The sequence below is a fragment of the Lynx rufus genome, unplaced genomic scaffold (assembly GCF_022079265.1).
Source record: "Lynx rufus isolate CCGP_SWC_20201006 ecotype Redwood Valley unplaced genomic scaffold, mLynRuf1.p SCAF_30, whole genome shotgun sequence".
In the NCBI taxonomy this organism is placed as follows: Eukaryota; Metazoa; Chordata; class Mammalia; order Carnivora; family Felidae; genus Lynx; species Lynx rufus.
The window spans coordinates 9,021,192-9,046,993 of NW_025814846.1; positions in this window are offsets into that span (position 1 = coordinate 9,021,192).

Consider the following 25,802-nt stretch of genomic DNA (forward strand, 5'->3'; position numbering starts at 1 on the left):
CAATGCTATGTAACTTGAAATAACTCATGGGAAAAAAATTTGGAGAGACCGTTAATATTTGGAGATTAAAGAAAATCCAACTAAAAAATGAATTTGTTATCTAAGAAATTGAAGAGGAAATTAAAAAGAATATGGAAGCCAATGAAAATGAAAACACGACAGCCCAAAACCTCTAGGATGCAGCAAAGGCAGTGATAAGAAAGAAGTATATAGCAATCCTGGCCTTCCTAAAGATGGAAGAAAGGTCTAAAATATACGACCTAACCTTACACCTAAAAGAGCTAGAAAAAGAACATGAAATAAGGACAAAACCAGCAGAACAAAGGAAAAAAAAAACACAAAGATTAGAGCAGAAATCAATGATATAAAAAAAAATAACAGTAGAACAGAACAATAAAACAAGGAGCTGGTTCTTCGAAAGAATTAACAAAGTTGATTAAACACTAGCCAAGTTGATCAAAATGAAAAAAGAAAGGAAATAAATACAATCACGAATGAAAGAGGAGACATCACAATCTTCACTGCAGAAATACAAACAATTGTAAGAGAATATTGTGAGCAATTATATGCCAACAAATTGGACAATCTGGAAGAAATAGACAAATTCCTAGAAACATATAAACTACTAAAACTGAAACAGGAAGAAATAGAAAATTTGAACAGACCCATAGTAAAGCAATTGAATCAGTATTCAAAATTCTCCCAACAGAGACTAGGGCCAGATGGCATTTCAGGGGAATTCTACCAAACATTTAAAGAAGAGTTAACAAGTATTCTTTTGAATCTTTTCAAAAATATAGAAATGGAAGGAAAACTTCCAAACTCATTCTATGAGGCCAGCATTACCTTGACTCCAAAACCATACAAAAAACCCACTAAAATGGAGAAATACATACCAATTTCCTTGATGAACACAGAGGCAAAAATTATCAACAATATGCTAGCATACTGTATCCAACAACACATGAAAAGAAGTATTCATGATGTTCAAGTGGGATTTAATTCTGAGATGCAGGGCTGGTTCAATAGCTGGAAATCAATCAATGTGATATATCACATTAATAAAATAAAAGATAAGAAATACATGATCTTGTCAATAGATGCTAAAAAAAGCATTTGACAAAATACAGCATCCTTTTTTAATAAAAACATTCAAGAAAGGAGGGATAGAATGATCATACCTCAAGATCATAAAAACCATATATGAAAGACCCACCTCTACTATCATCCTCAATGGGGAAAAATTGAGAGCTTTCCCTGTAAGGTCAGGAACATGAGATGGATTTTCACTCTCACTACTGTTATTCAAAATAGTGTTGAAAGTCATATCCTCAACATTCAGACAACACAAAGAAATAAAAGGCATTCTAATAGGCAAGGAGGAAGTGAAACTTTCACTATTTGTAGATGACATGATACTCTATGTGGAAAACCCAGGAAGACTCCACCAAAAAACTACTAGGACTCATACAGGAATTCAGGAAAGTCTTAAGATAAAAAATCAATGTACAGATTCAACATGGTTGACAAGTAGGGAGAACCAAAGTTTCCTCATCCCTCAAACACAAGAGTGTTGAAGCCAGAGGACTTGGAATTCCAAGAGTCCAGGTTGCAGAGTGACGGTGAAGTCTCCAGGGGCCCAAGGGGACAACCTGGTTGGCCATAGGTGGGTGAATGCACACTGGGAGAGATAAACCAAGGAGCATAGGCACATAGGGGAAGGATCCCCTACTGCAGAGAGACAAAAGGAGGAGAAAAAGAGGCTGTGGAAAGGTAGGATTGTATTTGGACAAGAGAAAAACCACAGACTGGTGATCAGAAAAAAACAGAGAAAGATCCAATTTCTAACAGCAGGGCTTTCTCCAGACTGGCGATGGCTGCCCTGTTAGTGCACCTGGGGAGGAAGGGAGCCAGCCCTGGGCTCGGTAACTGGCTCAGAGGTGCAGTCTGCAGTGGGAGAAAACAATCTCCTCATATTAGTGCTTTGGGAAGAAGGTATATAGCCAATAAAAGGAGAAAGATCCCTGTCTGCACCCGGCAGCCAGAGGCCATTTATCAGCAGGATGGAGTGACACTTCCCCCAAACCAGGGAGCTCAGAGTGGGACCCTTTCAGACATCAGGGTTTGAATCCCAACCAAGTGCCAGGAAGGCGTGGGAATTGGTGGAGCAGGACAAACCACCTCATTGACATCCTGACGGCACTGTGAGGAGCCAGAGACCCTTTGTTGGTGGGGCGGAGCAGCTCTTCCCTGGAACTGGGAGTGCAGAGAGGGATCCCTTAAGATATAAGGGTTTGAATCCCAGACAAACTCAAGGGAAGAGCAGGAAACTGTGGAACGGGGAAAATAATAAGGCCCACTCATGCCCATGCAGCACTGTGAGGACACCTGAACAGAGTAGTTTGGGACACCTGATCCAGGGAGGAGAGACTGGGGTGTTGCCATTTTTCTACCCATCACCAACAAGGTGGGGCTTCAGGGAATGGACAAGGGACCACAGTGGAGGAGGGACCCACCTACACCAAATCATATCCCTCCATGTCTGGTAACTGGGTATCTACCAGAGGGAGATTGATGCTGACCAACCAGACAGCTCCTCCTCCAGAGCAGCACTGCAATGGATTCCAACGGCACCCAGTGGTTTGGTATTTTCTGATTTAATTATTGTGTGTGTGTATATATATATATACACACACACATATGATTTCCCTTCCTTTTCTTCTTATTTCTTCCCTTCTCTAGTCGTTGTTATTTTATTATGGTTGTTGGTTTATTTAAACAGACATATTTAATCTATTCTCTTTACACTTGTTCTATATCTCCTTTATTTTCCTCTCTCTCTCTCTCTCTCTGTCTCTGAATTAAGCTGCATAGTTTCTCTGTCTGGTCAGTTTTCTTTTCTTTTCTTTTTCCCCATCCCTGTCATTTCTCTTTATATGCAATAAGGTCTCTTCCACCACCACCACCCATAAACCTTTTTTTAACAAAAAATTTTCCAGGGTTACTTCAACACACAAATCAAAGCACAGCTGGTGGAGGGTCCAAAACATCACTATGAGTAGGGAGATGAAGCAACCAGAATGACAACAGAGAGCACATAACACACTCCAAAAAAAAAACAAAAACAAAAACACTTCCTGAAGGACCAGACCCAGGGCAGTATATGATCCCTCATTAATATAGTAGTGCTCACAGGTCAGGACACATAACAAGCTTTTAAAAACAAATAAGTGACAGAAAACTAGCCAAAATGATGAAACAGAAGAATTTTCTAAAGAAATTCCAGGAAAAAATGACAGCCGAAGAATTGTTCAAAACAGATATAAACAATATATCTGATCAAGAATTTAGAATAATAGTCATAAGATTAATAGCTGGACTTGATAAAAGCGTAGAAGACAGCAGAGAATCTATTGCTGCAGAGATGAAGGAACTAAAAAATAGTCATGATGAATTAAGAAATGTTGTAAATGAGGTGCAAAATAAAATAGATGTGGTGACAGCAATGATGGAAGAGGGAAGGGGAGATTAAGTGAATTAGAAGATAAAATTATGGAAAATGATGAACCTGAGAAAAAAAGAGATAAGAAAATATGAGACCATGAGGGGGAGAATTAGAGAAGTAAATGATTCAATGAAACAGAATAATATCTGTATCATAGAAGTTCCAGAAGAAGAAGAAGAGGGAGAAAGAAAGGAGCAGAAGGTTTACTTGAACAAATCATAGCTGAGAAATTCCCCAATCTGGGGAAGGAAGCAGACATCAAAATCCAGAAGGCACAGAGAACTCCCTTCAGACATAACTTGAATTGATCTTCTGCATGACATATCATACTGAAACTGGCAAAATACAAAGATAAAGCGAGAAATCTGAAAACAACTAGGGACAAATGGGCCTTAACCTACAAAGGTAGACACATAAGGGTAGTAGCAGACCTATCCACTGATACTTGGCAGGCCAGAAGGGAGTGGCAGGAAATATTCAATGTGCTTAATAGGAAAAATATACAGCCAAGAATCCTTTATTCAGCAAGACCGTCATTCAGAATAGAAGGAGAAATAAAGGTTTTCCCAGAAAAACAAAAACTGAAGGAATTCATCACCACTAAACTAGCCCTACCAGAGATCTTAAGGGTGAGTCTGTGGCTGTAATGTTGTGAAGACTACAAAGGACCAGAGACATCACCAAAGGCATGAAACATTCAGATAACACAGTGACTCCAAATCCACATCTTCCAGTAATAAAGTTGAATGTAAATGGACTAAATGTTCCAATCAAAAGTCATAAGGCATCAGAATGGATAAAAAAATAAGACCCATCTGTATGCTGTCTATTAGAAACTCATTTTAGACCTGAGGACACCTTCAGATTGAAAGTGAGGAGATGGAAGAACCATTTTTCATGATACTGGAAGTCAAAAGAAAGCTAGAGTAGCTATATTTATATCAACAGACCAGATTTTAAACTAAAGGCTGTGACAAGAGAGGAAGAAAGGCATTATATAATAATTATGGGGTCTAGTCATCAAGAAGGGATAACAATTATAAATGTTTATGCACCCAATTTAGAAGGACACAGATATAGAAATCAATTAATCACAAACATAAGCAATCTTATTGATAAGAATATGGTAATTGGAGGTTACTTTAATACTCAACTTACAGTAATGAACAGATGATCTAGGCAGAAAATCAATAAAGAAACAATGGCCCTGAATGATACACTGGACCAGATGGACTTGGCAGATGTATTCAGAACTTCCAATCCAAAAGCAGCAGAATACACATTCTTCTCGAGTGCACATGGAACATTCTCCGAGATAGATCACATACTGGGTCATAAAGCACCCCTATAAATATAATGAATTGAGATCACACCCTGTACATTTTCAGATCACAATGCTATGACTCTTGAAATCAACCACAGGAAAATGTTTTGAAAACATCTAAATGCAGAAGGTTAAAGAACATCCTACTAAAGAATGAATGGGTCAACCAGACAATTAAAGAACTTTAAAAATATATGGAAGCAAATGAAAATGAAAACATGACAGCCCAAATCCTTAGGGATGAAGCAAAGGCAGCTGTAAGAGGAAAATACTTTGCGATCAAGGTCTCTCTCAAGAAAAAAGAAAATCCCAAATACAAAATCTAACAGCACACCTAAAGGAAGTAGAAGCAGTATAGCAAAGAAAGCCCAAGGCTGGTAAAAAAAGAAAAATAATAAAGATTAGAGCAGAAATAAACAATATAGAATCAAAAAAAAAGTAGAGCAGATCAATGAAACTAAGAACAGTTTTTTTTTCTGAAAAAATAAACAAAATTGACAAATTCCTAGACAGCCTTCTTGAAATGAAAAGAGGGAGGACCCGAATAAATAAAATCATGAATGAAATTGGACATGTTTCAACCAACCCCTCAGAAATACAATTACCAGAGAAAATTATGAAAAATTATATGCCAAAAACTGGACAATCTGGAAGAAATTGACAAACTCCTAGATACCCACACACTACCAAAAGTCAAATAGGAAGAAATAAAAAATTTGAACAGACTCATAACTAGCAAAGAAATGGAATCAGTTATAAAAATATCCCAACAAATAAGACTCCTCAGCAAGATGGCTTCTGAGGGGAATTCTACCAGACATTTAAGGCAGAGTTAATACCTATCCTTCTCAATATGTTCCAAAAAATAAAAACAAAAGGAAAGCTTTTGGACTCATTCTATGAAACAAGCATTACCTTGATTCCCAAACCAGACAGAAACCCAACAAAAAAGGAGAATTAGAGGCCAATATTCCTGATTAACATGGATTCAAAAACTCTCAACAAGATACTAGCAAATCGAATTCAACAGCATATAAAAAGAATTATTCGCCATGATCAAGTGGGGTTCATTCTTGGGCTGCAGGGCTGGTTCAATTAAGAGAAAGGATAAGAACCATAAGATATTGCCAACAGATGCAGAAAAGCATCTGACAAAATACAGAATTCTTTCCTAATAAAAACCCTCAAGAAAGTAGAGATAGAAGGATCATATCTGAAGATCATGAAAGCCATGTATGCAAAGCCAAGAGTTAATATCGTCCTCAATTTGGAAAAACTGATAGCTTTCCCCCTGAGATCAGGAACACGACAGGGATGTCCACTCTCACTGCTGTTGTTTAACATAATGTTGGAAGTTCTAGCCTCAGCAAACAACGAAATGAAATAAAAGATATCCAAATTGGCAAAGAAGTCAAACTTTCACTTTTTGCAGATGACATGATACTCTACATGGAAAACATGAAAGAGCCCATCAAAAGGCTTATAGAACTGATACATGAATTCAACAAAGTCACAGGATACAAAATCAATGTACAGAAATCAGTTAAATTTCTATATATCAATAATGAAGCAACAGAAATAGAAATCAAAACTTGATCCATTTTACATTTGCACCAAGAATCATAAAATACCTAGGATTAAACCCAACCAAAGATGTAGAAGATCTGTATACTGAAAAGTATATAAAATTTATGAAGGGAATTGAAGAAGACACAAAGAAATGAAAAACATTCCATGCTCATGGATTGGAAGAATAAATATTGCTAAAATGTCAATACTACCTGAATCAATCTACACATTCAATGAAGTCTCAATCAAAATAGCACTGGCATTATTCTCAAAGCTAGAATAAACATTCATAAAATTTGTATGAAACCACAAAAGACCCCAAATAGCGAAAATAATGTTGAAAAAGAAAAAGAAAGTGGGAGGCATCACAATCCCAGATTTCCGTCTGTATTACAAGGCTGTAATCATCAATATAGTATTGTATTGGCATTAAAACAGACATGTAGACCAATTGAATAGAATAGAGAACCCAGAATAGGACCCACAAACGTATAGCCAACTAATTTTTGACAAAGCAGGAAAGAGTATCCAATGGGAAGAAGACAGTCTCTTTAGCAAATGGTACTGGGAGAACTGGACAGAAACATGCAGAAGAATGGAACTAGACCACTTTATTATACCATTCACAAAAATAAACTGAAAATGAATGAAAGACCTAAATGTGACAAAGGAAACCACCAAAATCCTACAGGATAAAACAGGCAACAACCTTTTTGACCTCAGCCGCAGTAATTTACTGCTCCACACATCTCCAAAGGCAAGGGAAATAAAAGCAAGAATGATCTATTGGGACCTCATCAAGATAAAAAGCTTCTGCACTGCAAAGTAAACAATCAAAAAAGCTAAAATGCAATTCACGGAGTGGGAAAATATATTTGGAAATGACATATCAGATAAAAGGTTAGTATCCATAATCTATAAAGAATTTTCCAAACTCAATACCTGAGGAAATAATACTGTGAAGAAATGGGCAGAAGCCATGAATAGACACTTTTCCAAAGACAACATCCAGATGGCCAACAGACACATGAAAAGATGCTCAAAGTCACACATCACCATGGAAATACAAATCAAAACCACACTGAGATGTCACCTCACACCAGTCAGAGTGGCTAAAATTAACATCTCCAGAAACAACAGATGCTGGCTAGGATGTGGAGAAATGGGAACTCTCTTGCACTGTTGGTGGGAATGCAAACTGGTGTAGCCACTATGGAAAACAGTGTGGAAGTTCCTCAAAAAGTTAAAAATAGAACTACCCTACGATCCAGCAATAACACTATTAGGAATTTATCCAAGGCATGCAAGAGTGCTGATTCATAGGGACACATGTACCCCAATGTTTACAGCAGCGCTTTCAACAATAGCCAAATTGTGGAAAAAGCCCTAATATCCATCAACTGGTTAATCGGCAAAGAATATGTGGTTTAAATATACAATGGAATACTACTTGGCAATGGGAAAGAATGAAATCTTGCCATTTGCAACAATGTGAAGGGTATTATGCTAAGTGAAATAAGTCAGTCAGAGAAAGATAGACACCATATGTTTTCACTCATATGTGAATCTTGAGAAACTTAACAGAAGACCATGGGGGAAGGGAAGGGGTAAAAAAGTTATAGAGAGGGAGGGAGGCAAACTATAAGAGACTCTTAAATACTGAGAACAAACTGAGGGTTGATGTGGTGTGGGGGAGAGGGGAAAGTGTGTGATGGGCATCGAGGAGGCCACTTGTTGGGATGAGCACTGGAAACCAATTTTAGAATAAATTACATTTAAAAAATAGTTAAAATAAAATAAAACGTCAAAAAAGAGACTCAAATAAAGGGAACAAACTGAGCGTTGATGGGGGTGGAGGAGAGAGGAAAATTGGTGATGGGCATTGGGGAAGGCACTTTTGGGATGAGCACTGTGTGTTGCATGTAAGTGACGAGTCACGGGAATCTACCACCAAAACCAAGACCACAGTGTATACACTGTATGTTAGCCAACTTTACAATAAATTATATTAAAGAAATAAAAGTTAAATTAAATTAAATTAAATTAAATTAAGTAGGTAGAATCAATGTACACAAATTGGTAGCATTTCTATACACCAATAAATTAAACACGTGAAATAAAAATCAAGGAATCAATCCTATTTACAATTGCTCCAAAACCATAAAATACCTAGGAATAAATCTAACCAAAGAGGTGAAAAATATATTCACTGTAAACTACAGAAAGCTTACTGAAAAAATTGAAGACACAAAAAATGCAAAAACATTCTATGCTCATGGGAAAAATGCTTGAGGGAAAAATATTGTTAAAATGTTGATATTGCCCTAAGTAATGTATATATTCAATGCCATCCCTATAAAAATATCACCAAAATTCTTCTCAGAGATAGAACAAACAATCCTAAAATTTTTATGATACTAGAAAAGACCGTGAATGGCCAAAGCAATCCTGAAAAAGAAAACCAAAGCTGAAGTCATATATATAAGATGTCATATATATATATATATATATATATATGGTGTGTATATATATATATATGACTCATGTATATATATATATATATATATATATATGACATCTTCTTTATCCACATATATATATCCATATACATATCAGCCATAAAAAGAGTGAAATTTTTTTTTTAATTTTTTTTTCAACGTTTATTTTATTTTTGGGACAGAGAGAGACAGAGCATGAACGGGGGAGGGGCAGAGAGAGAGGGAGACACAGAATCAGAAACAGGCTCCAGGCTCTGAGCCATCAGCCCAGAGCCCGATGCGGGGCTCGAACTCGTGGACCGCGAGATCGTGACCTGGCTGAAGTCGGACGCTTAACCGACTGCGCCACCCAGGCGCCCCAAAAAGAGTGAAATTTTACCATTTGCGATGAATCTAAGGAATATTTTGCTAAATGAAATAAGTCAAATAACATATGATTTCACTCATATGTTGAATTTAAAAAACCAAATTTGAGTAAACAGGAAAAAAAGAGAAAAAGCCAAAGCAAAAACAGGCTCTTAACTATAGAGAATAAACAGATATTTATAAGATGGGAGGTGGGTGGGGAGATCAGTGAAATAGGTGATGAGGTTTAAGGAGTGCACTTGTTGTGCTGAGCACCAGGTGTTGTATGGAAGTGTTAAATCACTACATTGTACACTAGAAACTAATATTATACTCTATGTTAACTAACTACAATTTAAATTAAACCTTAAAAAAATAAAAAGACAAATATCAAGTGTTGATGAGGATGTGGATAAAAGGTAACACTTGTGTATTGTTGGTGGGAATTTAAATTGTTGCTGCCTCTACAGAAAATATTATGAAGTTTCCTTAAATTACAAATAGAACTACTATGTCATTCAGAAATTCTACATCTTGGAATTTATGTGAAGAAATCATAAACACTATTTTGAGAAGATGTATGTTTATTGCATCATTATTTATAATAGCCAAGATATGGAAACAACCTGAAGTGTTCATTGATGGAAGAGTGGATAAAGAAAATATGATTATATATATTACCCAGCCATAAAGAATAATGAAATACTGTCATTTTTGCAAATATAAATAGACCATGAAGGTATTGTGTTAAGTGAAATATTTCAGATAAAGAGAAATACTGTATGATTTCACTTATAAGAGGAATCTAAAAAACAAAACACACAAACAAAGCCAAAAAATCAAGCCCAAGGATAAAGAGAAGAGTTTGGTAGTAACTTGGAGGGATGGAGTAAATTGGTGAAGGGGGTTAAAAGTACCAATTTCCAGTTATAAAATAAGTCATGGGGATATAACATATGGCAAGGTGACTATAGTTAATATTGTATCACATATTTGGAAGTTGTTATGAGTACTTCTTAAAAGTTATTACAACAAAATAAAGTAAAATTTGCACCTATGGATAGTGATGATGGTAACTAGACTCATAATGGTGACCTTTTCACAATTTATACAAATATCACATTCGTACATGGGTGCCTGGGTCGCTCAGACAAACACCCAACTCTAGATTTCAATTCAGGTCATGATCTCACTGTTCATGAGTTCAAGCCCGGTGTCAGGTTCCGTGCTGACAGCACAGAATCTGCTTGGGATTCTGTCTCTCTCCCTCTCTCTTCCCCTCCCCTGCTCACATTCTCCTTCTCTCTCTCAAGATAAATAAACGTAAAAAACATGTTGTACAATGAAATTAATATAAAGTTATATGTCAATTATGTTTCAATAAAAGTAAAGCAATTATAAAAGCCCTTCAAATAATTGGAAATCAACACAAGATACCATTTTTTTTAATGTTTCAAGTTTTAATTTAAACTGCAGTTAGTTAACATATACTGTAATATTAGTTTCAAGAGTAGAATTTAGTGATTCATCACTTATATATAACACCCAGTGCTCATCACAAGTGCCCTCCTTAATACCCACCACCCATTTAGACCTTGCCCCCACAACACCTCCCCTCCAGAAATATTCAGTTTTCTCTTTATAGGTAATAGTTTCTCTTATGGTTTGCCTCCCTATCTATTTTTATTTTATTTTGTTATTTCCTTCCACTATGTTCATCTGTTTTGTTTCTTAAATTCCACATATGAGTGAAATAATATATTTGTCTTTCTCTGGCTGAATTATTTTGCTTAGCATAATACACTTGAGCTCCATCCAAATCTTACAAATGGCAAGATTCAATTCCTTTTTAAGGCTGGGTAGTATTTCACTGCATATGCATATATATATATATATATATATATATATAATCTTCTTTATCCATTCATCATTCGATGGACACTTGGGATCTTTCTATAATTTAACTATTGTTGATAATGCTAATAGAGACATCAGGGTGCATGAGTCCTTTCAAATTAGTATTTTTGTGTCCTTTGAGTAAATACCTAGTAGTGCAATTGATGGGTCATAAGGTAGTCCTGTTTTTAACTTTTGTTTTAATGTTTATCTATTTTTGAGAGAGAGACATAGTGCAAGCAGGGGAGGGACACAGAGAGATCAAGGCACAGAATCTGAAGCAGACTCCAGGCTCTCAGCTGTCAGCATAGAGCCTGATGTGGGTTGAAACTCATGCAGCATAAGATCATTACCTGAGCTGAAGTCCTATGCTTAATGCAATAACAGTGTAAGAAGATTCCCCTTCCTCTTCATCCTTGTCAACATCCGTTGTTTTCTATGTTGTTAATTTCAGTCATTCTGACTGGTGTGAGTTGCTATCTCATTGCAGTTTTGATTTGTATTTCCCTGATGATGAGTGATATTGATGTGTCTTTTAGCCATCTGCATGCATTCTTTGGAAAAAAATCTATTCATGTCTTCTGCCCATTTCTTAACTGTATTGTTTGTTTTTGGGTGTTGAGTTTAATAAGCTCTTTATAGATTTTTGATACTAACCCTTTATCAGATATGTAATTTGGAAATATCTTCTCCAATTCTAAAAATTGTCTTTTAGTTTTCTGGATTGTTTACTTCACTGTGCAGAAGTATTTTATCCTGATGAAGTCCCAATCGTTAATTTTTTCTTTTAATTCCATTGCCTCAGGAGACATGTGTAGTAATAAGTTGCTATGGGTAATTTCAAAGATGCACAGACTTCTAAAACTTCAGTCTTTGAGCTCCAATGGTTGTAAAAATCCATGATAATCAGCCCTTCTTATTTTTCCAGTCACGGGCTTTGGGAAATGTGTTTTTCTTGTGTGATCCCCTGTGCATTGCTTTCTCTCTCTCTCTCTCTCTCTGTCCGTGATCAGGGCTCCCTCCCCTCCACAGCACATGTGATTCTTTTCTTCTCTGCAAATCCCATCTCCATACATCCTATCTTCCATGATGTGGCTTTTCTCTCACTCTAGCTGTGCAGTTTGGTCTCTCAGTGCTCAGACTGAATTTGTGGGTGTTCAGAATAATTTGATATTTATCTATCTATGGTAGAGGGATGAGGCAAACATAGGGTCCCCCTACTACTGCATCATCTTACCTCCTCTGAAAACCTCTATTATTTTTAAATAAACTTTTGCTAAATCTAAAACTATTCCAAAATCGAGTTTATTTTTTAATAAATTTTCTTGGAAGATTAACTATAAGTCTGGGAAGATCAAAAAAAGAAGATATTATTTTTTAAAAACTATTAGACTTGGGGCCCCTGGTAGCTCAGTCCTTTAAACATCCAACTTCTGCTCAGATCATGATCTCATGGCTCATGAGTTAAAGCCGCGCCTCAGGCTCTGTGCTGACAGCTCAAAGCCTGAAGCCTGCTTCGGATTCTGTGTCTCCCTCTTTCTCTGCCTCTCCCCCCACTTGCACTCTGTCTCTGTCTCTCAAATATGAATAAACGTTAATTTTTTTAAACTAATAGACTTGTAAGCATTAAAAAGAGTAATAATCAAGCAGATTATGGTATGTGGAAGTAGCAAGTTGACATAGTAAAATATCTTACATATTGTGATTTTTGCATCTTTTTATAATTCCAAACAACATAAGGATATTGATTGGATAAATTATAGTTGATCCATATACTTGAATATTATGTAACCATTAAATAAAGTAGTATAAATGATTTAATTCATGTGGAGTTTCTGATTTAGTAGAACTGAGGTCATTCCCAAGGTTTTTGGAATTTAATGGTAATTTAATGGTAATTTAAAGGAATTTAATAGTAATTTTGATGTTTCTCAACTAGATAATGAATTTGAAGAATGATTGTGCTAATCTATTATTTCAAGTTTTTCTAAAATAAGTTTTGTTTTGTAACTTATAGAACTAATAGAAAATTAAAGGGGATTTCTAAAGTAGATTGAGACAGGTGAAAATCTAGCACATGCAAAATGCAAATGGGAAAAGACAAATTTTGTATTACTAACATTAGCTACTTCGTTTTTTTGTTATATTGTATAGTTAAATGTATACATTTAAATGCATTTGAAAATATGCATATATCTGTGATACCATCACCAAAATCAGGAAACCAAACATTCATCACATTAAAAATATTTCCTTCCTCGTGTGTGTGTGTGTGTGCGTGTGTGTGTGTGGCATGTTTGGTAAGAACAATAACTATATACACTATGTTGTACAGCAGATATCTAGAACATACCCATCTTGCCTAACAGACAATTTAAACCTATTTATAAGCAATTTCCTATTTTCCCCACCCCTGGCCACTGGGAAACCTTGCTCTTTTCCCTGGTTCTATGAGTTTAACTGTTTTAGATACCTTATATAATTGGAACAATGTAGCATTCTGACTGGCTTATTTCACTTGCCGTAATGTCCTATATATTCATCCATGTTGTCATAAATGGCAGGATTTCCTTTATTAAGGCTGAATAATATCCCATGACATGTACATACTACATTTTCTTTACCCATTCCATTCATCTATTATTTGGACATTTGGCTATTTCCCATATCTTGACTCGTGTGAATATTCCTACAGTGAACATGGGGGTGAAGATATGTCTTCAACATCCTGAGTTTTATTTGTAATTTGTTGATGTACCTCCACACTGTTTTCCATAAAATATGCACCAATTTGCATTTACAACAGTATAAAAGGTTTCTAATTTCTCCATATTCTCAATAATATTAACCTTTTTAAGTTTTATTATTTTTCTCCAAGTTTTTATTAAATTCCAGTTAGTTAACATAACAGTGTAATACTAGTTTCAGGTGTAGAATCCGTGATTTATCACTAAAATACAATACCCAGTGCTCATCACAAGTGCCCTACTTAATAACCATCACTTATGTAATCCAACCCCCAACCCACTTCCTCTTCAGTAACCATCAGGGTTTTTTTTTTTTTCTTTATACATAAGATGTTGCTTCTTGGTTTATATTTTTTCCCCTATGTTCATTTTTTTTGTTTCCTAAATACCACATATGAGTGAAATCATATGGTATTTGTCTTTCTATGATTGACTTATTTCGCTTTACATAATATTCACTAGGTCCATCTACATCATTGCAAATGACGAGATTTCATTCCTTTTAATTGCTGAGTAATATTCTGTTATAGATAGATAGATAGATGAAAGATAGATACATAGATAGATAGATATCACATCTTTATCCATTCAATAGACATTTGGCTATTATTGATAATGCTTCTCTCATGGTTGCATGTTTACCTTTGAATTAGTATTACTGTATATGTTGGATAGATACCTAGTAATATTATGCAATTGCTAGTTGTAGGGTAGTTCTATTTTCAACTTTTTGAGGAACCTCCATACTGGTTTCTACAGTGGCTGCACCAGTTTGCATTCCCACCAAATGTGCAAGAAGGTTCCTCTTTCTCCACATCCTTGCCAACTCCTGTTGTTTCCTGTGTTGTTAATTTTAGCCATTCTGGCTGCTTGGAGGTGAAACATCATTTTAGTTTTGATTTATATTTCTCTGATGATGAGTGACGTTGAACATATTTTCATGTGTTGATTGACAATCTGTGTCTTCTTTGGAAAAAATGTCTAGTCGTATCTTCTGTCCAATTTTTTATCAGGACTATTTGTGTTTTGGGTTTTGAGATTTATTAAGTTACTTATATATTTTGGATAGTAACCCTTTATTATATATGTCATTTGCAAATATATTCTCCAATTCTGTAGGTTGCCTTTGTTTTGTTTATTGTTTCCTTCACTGTACAGATTTTTTATTTTGATGACATCCAAATAGATTATTTTGCTTTTGTTTCTCTTGCCTCAGGAGACATATCTAGAAAGAAGTTGCTATGGATGATGTCAAAGATGTTATTGCCTGTGTTCTCCTCTAGGATTTTATTTTATTTTATTTTATTTTATTTTATTTTATTTTATTTTATTATTTTATTTTACTTTATTTTATTTATTTTATTTATTTTTTTTCAATGTATGAAATTTATTGTCAAATTGGTTTCCATACACCACCCAGTGCTCATCCCAAAAGGTGCCCTCCTCAATACCCATCACCCACCCTCCCCTCCCTCCCACCCCCCATCAACCCCTCAGTTTGTTCTCAGTTTTTAAGAGTCTCTTATGCTTTGGCTCTCTCCCACTCTAACCTCTTTTTTTCCCTCCCCTCCCCCATCCAACTGGATATTCTTTCCTACTTTGTGAAAGATTAATTGACCATATAGTTTTGAGTTCATTTCAAGGTTTTCTATTCTATTCCATTGATCTGTTTGTGTTTTTGTGCCAATACCATACTGTCTTGATGACTACAGCTTTGTTTTGTTTTTTGTTTTTTTTTTTGTAGTTATTTCCTTGTTTTCCTTTATTTTCAACTATTGTTGGTTTGTTTGGTTAACTTTTTTTTTTATATATGAAATTTATTGACAAATTGGTTTCCATACAACACCCAGTGCTCATCCCAAAAGGTGCCCTCCTCAATACCCATCACCCACCCTCCCCTCCCTCCCACCCCCCATCATCTTTGTAATAAAACTTCAAGTTTGAAATTTTGATGCCTCCATGTCTTTTTCTTTTCAAGACTATTTGGGGTCTTTTGTGGTTCCATATGAGTTTTACGATTGTTGTTCTAGCTCCATGAAAAATTCTGTTGATATTTTGATAGGGACTGCATTAAATGTGTAAATTGTTTTGGGTAATTTAATCATTTTAACAATATTTGTTCTTCTGATCCATGAGCATGGAGTATGTTTCCATTTATTTTTGTCCTCTTCACTTTCATCAGTGTTTTGTGGAGACCGGATCTTTCACCTATTTGGTTAGGCTTATTCCTAGGTATCTTATGGGTTTGGGAGCAATTGCACATGGGATTGATTCCTATATTTCTCTTTATTCTGCTTTATTATTGGTGTATAGAAATGCAACTGATTTCTGTTTATTTATTTTGTATTCTGTGATTTTCCTGAATTCGTATATCAGTTCTAGAACATTTTTGGTGGAGTATTTTGGAGTTTCTATATAGATAATGTCTTCTGCAAATAGTGAATGTTCCTTGCCAACTTGGAGGTATTTTATTTTATTTTATTTTGTTTTGTTTTATGGTCTGATTGCTCAGGCTAGGACTTTTAGTATTTATTTTTATTTTTATTTTTATTTTTGAGAGAGGGAGAGAGAGAGAGAGAGCAGGAGAAGGGCAGAGAGCAGGAGACACAGAATACAAAGGAGGCTCCAGGCTCTGATCTGTCAGCACAAACCCTGACACAGGGATGAAACTCGCGGACTGCAAGATCATGACCTGAGCTGAAGTCAGACACTTAGCCAACTGAGCTACCCAGGTGCCCCTTTCTAGTACTTTTTAAAATAGCAGTGGTGACACTGGACATCCCTATCTTGTTCCTGATCATAGAGTAAAATCTCTTAGTTTTTCCATTGAGGATGACGTTAGTTGTGGATTTATTGTGTATGGACTTTATGATGTTGAGGTATATTCGCAGTAACCCTACTTTGTTGAGAGTTTTAAATCATGAATGAATGTCCTACTTTGTCAAATGCTTTTTCTGCATGTACTAAGAGGATCATATGTTTCTTATCCTATCTTTTCTTAATGTGGTTTATCACATTGATTTGTAAATATTGAATCACTCTTGCACCTAGAAATAAATCCCAATTTATTGTGGTGAATGATTCTTTTAAGGTACTGCTGGATTTGGTGTGCTAGTATTTTATTGAGAATTTTTGCATCTATGTTCTTCAGGGATATTGGCCTGTAGTTATCCTTTTCAGTAGAGTTTTTTCTGGTTTTGGTATCAGAATAATGCTGGCCTCAAAGAATGAATTTGGAGGTTTTCTTACCATTTCTATTTTTTTTAATTGTTTGAGAAAAATAGGTATTAACTCTTTGTTAAGTGTTTCATAAAATTCCCCCATAAAGCCATCATCTGTCACTGGACTTTTTTTTCTTGGGAGATTTTTGATTAATGATTCAGTATATTTACTTGTCATCAGTCTGTTCATGTTTTCTATTTCTTCTTGTTTTAGTTTTGGTAATGTATATGTTTCTTAGAATTTATCAATTTCTCCCAAGTTGTCCAATATGTTGGCATATCGTTTTTCATAATATTCTCTCATAATGGTTTGTATATCTGTGGTGTTGGTTGTTTTCTCTCGTTTTTAGTTCGTTATTTTATTTACTTGGGCTCTTTTTTCATTTCTGTTTGATAAATCTAGGTAGGGGGTATTCAATTTTACAAATTTTTTTCAAAGAAACAATCCTTGTTTCATTCATGTGTTCTATTTTTTTTAAGTTTCTATATCATGTGTTTCTTCTCTAATCATTATTATTTCCTCTCTTTTGCTTGCATTTGGCTTCATTTGTTGTTCTTTTTCTACCTCCTTCAGGTATAAGGTTAAGTTGTTTATTTTAGATTTTTTCTTCTTTCTTGAAGTAGACCTGTATTGCTATATACTTCCCTGTCATGAATACTTTTGCTGCATCCCAAATGTTTTGTACTGCCATGTTTTCATTTTCATTTGTTTCCATATATATTTTTTATTTGTTCTTCAATTTCCTTGTTGACGCACTCATTCTTTAGAAGCTTTACCTCCATGTAATTGTGGTCTTTCCAAATATTTTTCTTGTGGTTGACTTAAAGTTTCATAGCATTGTGGTCAGAAAATAAGCATGGTGTTATCACAATCTTTTGTACTTGTTGCAGCTTGATTTGTGATCTAATATGTCATCTATTCCACAGAACGTCCAATGTGCACTTGAAAAGAATGTGTATTCTGTTTTAGGATGAAATGTTCTGAATATATCTGTTAAGTCTATCTGATATGGTGTGTCATTCAAAGCCATTGTTTCCTTGCTGATGTTCTGCTTTGGTGAACTGTCCATTGATGTAAGTGGAGGTGTTAAACTACCCTACTATTATTGTATTATTATCAATGATTTCCATAATCTTTGTCATTAATTGTTTTAAATATTTGCGTGCCTTAATGTTTGGGCATAAATATTTATAATTGTTAGATCTTGTTTGGTAGTCCCTTTATTCTGATATAGTGTCCTTCTTTCATTCTTGTTACAGTCTTTGGTTTAAAATCTATTGTGTCTATTATAAGTATTGCTATTCTGGCTTTCTTTTGACATCCATTTGCATGATGAATATTTATCCATTCCTTCACTTTCAATCTACAGGCATCTTTCTGTCTGAAATGAATTTCTTTTAGGCAGCATATACATTTGTCTTGTTTTCTTATCCATTCTGACACTTAAGTTTTTTTTTATTTGAGCATTTAGTCCATTTACATTCAGAATCTTTATTGATAGATATGTATTTAGTCATATTGTATTATTTTTTGTCATTGTTTCTGGAGATTTTCTCCATACTTTGTCACTTTCATCTTTACTTTGCAATCAAAGAGGCTCTAATATTTGTTGTAGGGCTTGTTTGGTGGCTACAAAATCCTTTAGGTTGTATTTGTCTGGGAATATCTTTATCTTTCCTTATTTTCTGAATATCCTTGCTGGATAGAGTATTCTTGGCTTCAGTGTTTTACCATTTTGCATGTTGACTATATCATGCCACCCTCATCTGGCTTCCCAAGTTTCTGTTGAGAGTGTCTGCTAGCCTTATGGGTATTCCCCTGTACATTCCAAACTTTTTTTTGTCTTGCTGCTTTTAAGATTTTTCTTTATCACCATATTGTGCAAATTTAATTACAACACGTCTTGGTGTTGTCCTGCTTTTGTTGATTTTGATGGGCCGCTCTCTGTGCCTCCTGGGCCTGGATGTCTGTTTCTTTCCCTTGATTAAGGAAGTTTTCAGCTATTATTTCCTCAAATAAATTTTCTGCTCCCTTTTCTCTCTTTCCTTCTTCTGGGATTCCTATAATAATGTTACTATGTTTGATGGAGTCACTGAGTTACATGTCTATTCTCATGTTCATAACTTTTATTTCTCTTTTTCCTGTTCAGCTTCATTATTTTCCAATATGCTATCTTCTACATCACTTATTTGTTTCTCTGATTCTTCTATCCTTGTGTTCATTACATCCAGTCTGTCTCAAATCTCAGTTATTCCATTTCTCATTCTGATTGTTTTAAGTCTTTTATCACTGCTATAAGGGTATCCTTGAAGTCTTACATTCTTTTCTCAAGTCCCACATGTATCCTTACTAATTTTGCTTTACATTGTCCATCAGACATATTGCTTATATCTGTTTCAATTAGATCTCTGGCTTTGACCTTATCTGGTCTTTCATTTGGGATGAATTTCTCTGTCTTTGTATTTTGTCTGAGTCTCTGTATTCTTCTGCATATGAGAACAACCTATATGTTTCTTGCACCTGAAAGTAATCACTTTGTGAAAAAGAAGTTATATAGTGCACCAGGAAGAGTCTCTGATGTGTGCTGTGTCTACTCTGCTGCTGTGTTTTGGCTTCTCTATCCTTCCAGCTAGTCATCTGTGGAGGCTCTCCTTGCCTGCAGTGAGCAGTGTTTGGCCCTTGGCCAGAATGTGGAGAGTTTTAACTAGGTGTGCTCTGGCCTGCTTGTTAAATGATTCCTAATGTTACTTCCACTAGAACTGAAGCTTTGCAGAACTTGGGAGACGTGGAGTGAGCAGGGGTTTCTGCTGGTCTTCTGGGAAGGGGCCCACTGCACTGAGACTGAGGCACACTTGCCTGAGAAGGGCAGCACCAACAGAATACAGAGTGGTGGGACTTTATGTTAGCAATTGAGGCAGCCAGTGTTGGTGCTATACTGCTTACTGAAGGATAAGTTGAGGGACAGATGTGGGAAATGGTGCCACCTAGCTCCTTTTCCATAGAGAGGGGTCTCAGTGCTTTCTACTCTGATGGAAACACTTGCAGAAGAACGAATAATCTTTTTTGTGCCCCATGGTTTTTCTTTTTTTCAGTCCACTGTTTTCATGTTTGTTTCTGGGTTACATCACCGTCCTCTCTCCAGGAGAAGTGCAGTACACTCCAAGCTTTATTCCAGACAAGTCTTCTCACTTTTACAACTCCAAATTTTAGGGACGGATTGTGGGTAAGAGTCTACACTGGTTTCTAAGGAATGTCTTTCAGTACTGGGACTGATGTATGTTTGACTGAGAAGGGTAGTCATGCCAGAGCTCAAGGGCATGGGACTTGGAACAATCAGGGCAAGCAGCCAGTGATGTGGCAAGCTGTTCTAAGCAGGTGGCTCTCCACCTATGCTGATGGACAGGGGAGGGAAATGCCACCCACTTGCTCCTTTGTCTCCATAGAGGTGTCTATGAATGCCACCTCTCAAAAATGCACACCAAAAACAATCTTTCCTCTGTGCACCTTCTGTGTTCCTCTTATATCACTGTCTGCCCCTGGGTTGTTTGCCTGCTTTCTCTCCACCAGTAGGGTAGCACCCTCAGGGCTCTATCCCAGCCAGGTCAGCAGACCTTTAAAACTCCAGTCTTTGAGCTCCTCTGGTTGTAAAAGCTCCAGAATATCAGTCCCTATTGTTTTCCCAGCCAAATGCTTTGGGGAAGTTCTCTCTTTGTGCACTCCTCTGTCTCCAATGGTTTTCTATAAGATCAGGGCTCCTCCTCATCTACAGCATCCATAATCTGTTTCTCCCCAAAACCATGTCTTCACACTTCTTACCTTCATCTATGTGACCCCTTCTCTCTCTCTCTAGTTGTGCAATTTGTTCTGTAAGTCTTCAGTTCGATTTCTTGGGTATTCAGATTATTTGATTTATATAGTTGTGTTTGAAGGACTAAGGATCCTTAAGGGACTCCTACTATGCTGCCATATTTGCTTCCCATTTTAATATTTATCTTTCTTAAAAAATCATAGCCATCCTAACATGCATGAGGTAATATCTCAATGGGGGTTTTCATTTATATTTTCCTAATGATTAGTAAAGTTAGGCACCATTTCATATAATTGTTTGTCATTGTTTGTCCTTTTTGGAGTAGAAGTATCTATTCAATTTCCTTTTCAAAAATAAGTTTATTTATTTTGAGAGAAAGAGACAGAGAGCACGTAAGTGGGGGAGATGTTGAAACAGAGAGACAATCCAGCAGACTCTGTGCTGACAACTCACAGCCCAATATGAGGCTCAAACTCATGAACTGTGAAATCATGACCTGAGTCAAAATCAAGAGTTGGATGTTTAACTGACTAAGCCACCCAGGCACCCTTCATTTTCTTTTTTAATAGTGTTATTATTATTATTCTCATATTATTGTTTCTTTTTCTATAAAGTATTTAGTTTGATGTAATCACACTTGCTTATTTTTTTTCTTCCACTGCCTATGCTTTTGGTGTTATATTACAGTTATTTTTGTCAACATTAATTCCAAGAATTTTCCCTTCTATATGTTTTATTCTATGAGTTTTAGAGTCTCAGGTCTTTTTTAAAAGGTTTTATTACTTCTTTTGAGAGAGCTCGAGTGAGGAGGGGAGCAGCAGAGACAATTCCAAGCAGGTTCTCTGATGTCAACACAAAGCCCAATGTGGGGCTCAATCCCACAAACTGAACCCTGAAATCATGACCTGAGCCAAAGCCAAGAGTTGGGTGGTTAACCAGTTGAGACACCCAGGTGCTCCTAGAACTTCAAGTCCTAACATTCAAGTCTTTTTTTTTTTTAGTTTTTTTAATTTAAATTCTAATTAGTTAACTTACAGTGTAATATCAGTTTAAGGTGTACAATTTAGTGATTCAAAACATTTAACTGTATAATCCATCTTGATTTCAATTTTGTGTATGGTATGAGATAGGGTTCCAATATTCTTTCTCACGTTAATATCTAGATTTTTAAATGCCATTTGTTGAAGAGAGTATCTTTTCTCCGTTGTGTGTTACTGGCTGCCTTGTTGAAGAGGAGTTGACTGTAATTGTGTGGATTTATTTATGGACTATATTCTGTTCCATCTGTTTATATGTCTGTTTCATTCCAGTATCATACTTTTAAAATTACCACAGTTTTATAATATATTTTTATTATTTTTTAATGTTTATTTTTGAGAGAGAGAGAGACAGTGTGTGACCAAGGGAGGGAGGGAGAGAAAGAGAGACAGAGAGAGAGAGAGAGAGAGAATTCAAAGCAGACTCCAGGCTCTGAGCTGTCAGCACAGAGCCTGACACAGGACTCTAACTCATGAAACATGAGAACATGGCCTGAGCCAAAGTCTGACACTTAACCGACTGAGCCACCTAGGTGCCCTGTAATATATTTTTTTAACGTTTATTTATTTTTGAGACAGAGAGAGACAGAGCATGAACGGGGGAGGGGAAGAGAGAGAGGGAGACACAGAATCCAAAACAGGCTCCAGGCTCTGAGCCATCAGCACAGAGCCCGATGCGGGGCTGGAACTCATGGACCATGAGATCATGACCTGAGCCGAAGTCGGACGCTCAACCGACTGAGCCACCCAGGCGCCCCTGTAATATATTTTAAATAAAAAATGTGCTATTCCCAGCTTTCTCTTTCTTTCTCAAGATCAATTTAGATTTTTAAGGGTCTTTTGTGATTCAATATCACAAAAGATGTGAATTTTACATTTTTTTTAGATTTGTGTAAAAAAATACCAATGGTATTTTGATAGCAATTGCTTTGGGTTATGGTTAATTCTTCAAATTGATAAGCATAAGAGTTTTTTTTTTTTTTACATATAAAACATTGTTGATGAAAAGGGAATATCGCAGTGGGGTATAAGTACTCTAAGCATGCCTCTCCCAATGAATACAACTAGATAACTATCAAATCATTCTAAACACCCCAGAAATTTACTTAAGGACTGGCAGAACAAACTCCCCAACTAAAGGTAGAGAAGAGGCCACATGGATGAAGGCAAGAAGTGTGGAGCTGCAGTTTGGGGAGAAACAGATCAGGGTTGATGCATTGGGGAAGGAGCTGCAATTAAGTGAATGATAGTTTAGCACACTTAGAGGTGCATGCCAAAAATGAATCCCCACAGCAATTGGCTTGGAAAGCCAGAGGGACCAAATTTCCCAAGTTCTTGAAACCAGCAGGACTTAAAGTTTAGAACTTTAAAAGTCAGCTAACTTTGCTTGGATAGAGCCCAGAAAGCATTAGGACTACTCTTGGAGAGAAAGTTGGGGAAATAGCCCATGGACATACAGCATAGAAACAGCGATTTGAAGAGTGCCTGGGACACACAGTAAGGAGATTATTTGCTCATCTCAGAGGATGTACCTGAGAGCAGCATTCATGGAAAGATCCCCTCCAGGAACAAAGAAACTGGAAGGTGCCGTTTCCTTCCCCTGTACCTCAGCATAAGCACATGACCACTTGAAGGAACCAGGGAAGAGCAAACTCTTGCCACCTAACTTGCCTACACAAAGCCCTGCCCCACCACACACTCCTGGAACTGCTTTTGTTCCAGCCATACTGGTCTCAGTCAACATGGCAGTCCCATTTCCTGAGAAGACTGGCCCAAGCCCTGACCTGGCCAGTTTTCTGACCTGGGAGTTTTGCAGCACCTCAATTCTGGCAGTAGTGGTAACAGGTTTTATTTCATAAAAATACCAGAGCACACTTACTTAAAAGTGGCCACATTCAATCCAGGGAGCAAACACTGCTAACAACAGGCAAAGAGAACCTCTGCAGACAACTGACCTGAAGGATAAAGCGGCTAGGATACAACAAGGAGCACACATTGGAGACACCACAGAAGTACCAGCCCCTGGGGAACAGGGAAAAATACATGGCAGGCCATTACAGTTCCTTTTCTTCATAAGGCCCAAACCCTCAAAAACAGGAGATATAGATAACTTTTCTAACACAAACAAACAGGCACAGATACTTATATGAAATGAGAAGACAGAGGAATTTGTCCCAAATTAAGGAACAGGACAAGACCACACCGAAGGATTTAAGTAAAACAGATATAATTAACATACATGATAGAGAATTTAAAGTAATGATCATAAAGATATTCTCTGGAATAGAGAAAAGACTGGAAGGCATAAGTGAGACACTTAGAGAGATGAGGAAGAACATAACAAAAATAAAGGGCTCAATACACAAAATGAGAAACACATTGGATGGAATGAAAAGTAGCTTGGAATAAGCAGAGGAATGAATCAACGACCTACAAGACAGAACAATGGAAAGTAATCAAAGTGAATAAAAAAGAAAACAATTAATTATGTAAAATGTGAATGCACAAAGGGAATCCAGTGATTCCATAAAACAAAAAAGAATTTGTATTATAGGAGTCCCAGAAGAAATAGAGAAAAATTGGGGCAGAAAATTTGTTTTAAGAATTAATAACTGAAGACTTCCCTAATCTGGGGAAGGAAACAGATATCCAGATCTGGGAGGCACAGAAACCCCCCCCCAAAAAAAAATCAACAAAAGCACATCCACACCAAGGATAATAATGTAATTAAACTGGCAAAATATAGTGATAAAGATGGGGCACCTGGGTCGCTCAGTAAGTTGAGTGTGTGACTATTAGTTTGGGTTCAGGTCATGATCATGGGGTCGTGGGTTCAAACCCCATGTAGGGCTCCACAATGAATGTGGAGCCTGCTTGGGATCCTGTCTTCCTGTATCTCAAAAAAAAAACATGAAAAATATAAAGTGATAAATAACATTTTTTTTATTTGATAAGGAGAGAGAGATCGTGAGCAAAGGAGAGGGGCAGAGGGGGAGAGAGAGAGAGAGAGAGAAAATCTCAAGCAGACTGTGTATGGAGCCTGATGTGGAGCTTGATACCACAACCCTGGGATCACAACCTGAGCTGAAATCAAAAGTCTGATGCTCAACTGAGTGAGCCACCCAGGCAACCCAAGAAAAAGAAATTAAGAAACAAGAAAAAGACAGTAACATGTAAAATAAATGCCATAAAGGCTATCAGGGACTGTTTCAGCAGACACGTGCCAAGCCAGAAGGGAGTGGCATGATATATTCATAGTGATAAATGGTAAATATCTGCAGTCAAGAATATTCTATCCAACATTGCTATCATTCTGAATAGGAGAAATAAAGAGTTTCCTAGACACACTAAACCAACCATGAAAGAAATATTAACGGAAACTCGGTGAGTGGAAAAGAGAGGTTAAAATGACATTATGAGGGTAGGAAGCTTAAAAGAAGTAACAAAGAATACTTCTGTAAAAGGTCAGTCAAGAAACACACAAAAGAAAAGGATGTAATATATGACTCTATATACCAAAACTCTGGGGACGAAAAGAGTACAAAATGGGCTAAAACATAAATGACTAGGGGTGGAGTTAAGATGGCAAAGAAGTAAAGGAACTGGGATTTTCCTTGTCCCTCAAACACAGCTGAATTGAGGTCAGATCACTTAAAACACCCCTGAAATCAATCTGTTGAATGGCAGAAGTGTCCCCACGATTGGAGGGAGACAGCTTGGCAGCATGGAGGTGCATGTATGTGAATTGGGGAGATAAAATGACATAGGCAAGGAGTGGGGGGATACTTTTTGTGCAGAGAAAAAAGGGAGAGAAAGAGAGCAAGGTTCAGTATCAAATTAGAACAAGAGGA